Source organism: Penaeus japonicus, unplaced genomic scaffold, assembly GCF_977035675.1.
Source record: "Penaeus japonicus unplaced genomic scaffold, GWHDUDI00000001_assembly GWHDUDI00000029, whole genome shotgun sequence".
Classification (NCBI taxonomy): Eukaryota; Metazoa; Arthropoda; class Malacostraca; order Decapoda; family Penaeidae; genus Penaeus; species Penaeus japonicus.
This window is the reverse complement of record NW_028234431.1, coordinates 17,520,938-17,523,437: the sequence shown is the minus strand read 5'-3', so window position 1 is coordinate 17,523,437 and position 2,500 is coordinate 17,520,938.

Sequence of the window (2,500 nt, the reverse complement as noted above, 5' to 3'; positions counted from 1 at the left end):
TCATGGATGAAGAACATCGTTAAGGGATTCTGTATTAATTCATATGATTATGTAACATTTACCTAGTATACATATATATCACCCTTGACATGTATGTTTTTTTTTTCAAAAGAATCATTCTCACTCATAAATCCTTCTAAGTAACTCTCTGATGCTCCTAAAATACCATTCTTTTGAGGAGTCTCCAGCGCCCACGACCGTTCACACACGCCTTCACCTCCCTTTCCAATTATTTATATATATATGTATATGTACATATATATATATATATATATATATATATATATATATATATATACATATTTATATATATATATATATATATATACATGTGTGTGTGTGTGTGTGTTGTATATGTACACACACACACACCCACACCCACACACACACACACACCCACACACACACACACACACACACACACACACACACACACACACACACACATATATATATATATATATATATATATATATATATACAGTATATATACACACACATATGTATGTATATATATATATATTTATATATATATATATATATATATATATATTTATATTTATATATATTCATATATATATATATATATATATATATATATATATAATATATATATATATATATACATATATATGTATATATACATACACACACACACACACATACACACACACATGTATATATAATGTATATATATATATATATATATATATATATATATATATATATATATATATATATATATATAATACATATATATATACACACACACACACACAGACACACGTGTCTATGTGTGTACATTATATATAGATATATATATATATATATATATATATATATATATATATATATATATATATATATATATATATATATGTATGTATATATATATACATACATGTATATGTATATATATGCATATATATATATATATCTATATATATATATATATGTATGTCTATATATACATACAATACACACATACACACACACATATATATATATATATATTATATATATATATATATATATAGATAATATATATATATATATATATATATATATATATTATATATGTGTGTGTGTATATGTATACATCATACATAGACAATTACATTTATATTCATCTATATACACGTGTATACTATATTTTGTGCATTTATGTAAGACCGCCTCGTTCCCTCCCCGTCTTCTTCCCTCACTCCTCATCCCCCCTTTCTCCTACTTGTCTTGCTTCTGTGTCATTCTAAAATTGCATCTGTCCGCCAAACTCTTCCCCTTTCTCTCTCCAGCGCATAAGTAGACGCGCGCACCTCAGCCCAAGGCGGTGAGTTGTTTCCATTGGAAAGGATTCTGGATGTTGCAACTCGTCACTCGTCGCCCACGCGCTGTTACCGGTGCCAGTGGCGGGACTCGCTCCGTGTGGCTGCTTTTAGATGTCCGACATATATATATATATATATATATATATATATATATATATATATATATATATATATATATAATATATATATATATATATATATAAATGTATATTTGATGCGTATGACTGGTTGTGTGTATTTAGCCAGGGTGTATGCCTATAGCCATATTCATGTTTGTGCGTATGTATGTGTTTGGTTTTGTCTTCTGGTCACAAGTCACCTTGTCTGGTAACATCGGATTGATCACATCAGAACAGCTTCCATTCCATCCTTTTTTTCATCATTCTTTGTCGCGGAGTCCAAATTCAATATAAAAATTTCCGACGCCCATCACAGCACGAAATTGTCTTAGTATGAAGCCAATTCTTGAGTTTGTTTTCCGTAAGAAATAGATTTTTCAAAGATGTATGTTCTTACTAGGAAGCGATTACCTACACAGACAAAAAGAGAAAGAGGAAGATGAATAGAGAGAGAATGGGAAAGAAAGATAGGGGGCGAGATAATAATGATACTGCAACTGCTACTGTCATTACTTTGAAGAATGTAGATAATTTTGATAATGATAATGGTAATAATAGTATTATTAATAACAATGACAATGAAATTATTAAAAAGGGTAATACTGATAGAAACAATGATTGTATAGAAAATAATAATAATGACAACAATAACAGCAGTAATGATAATGATAATGATGATGACAATAACAATACCACTACTACTACTACTATCTTTTTATAATAATGATGAAAATGATAACAATGATACCAATAATGAAAATGACACTGATGATAACAATGATATTAACGACAACAATGATTAATTCAACTTGACCCTAAGTTACAGGCAACCCAGCAATCCTTTACACAATTCTCCGCTTAATCTACCCTCATCTACCCAGAAGAAACTCTGATCTAATTATGGTATTAATGATAACGTTAATGATTATGATGTCAATGATAATGGTGTCAATGATGATGATAATGATAATGGTGATAATGATACTGATGATGAAGATAATGATAATGATGGTAAGAGTAAATATAACAGTGAAAAGGATGGTAATGATAGTG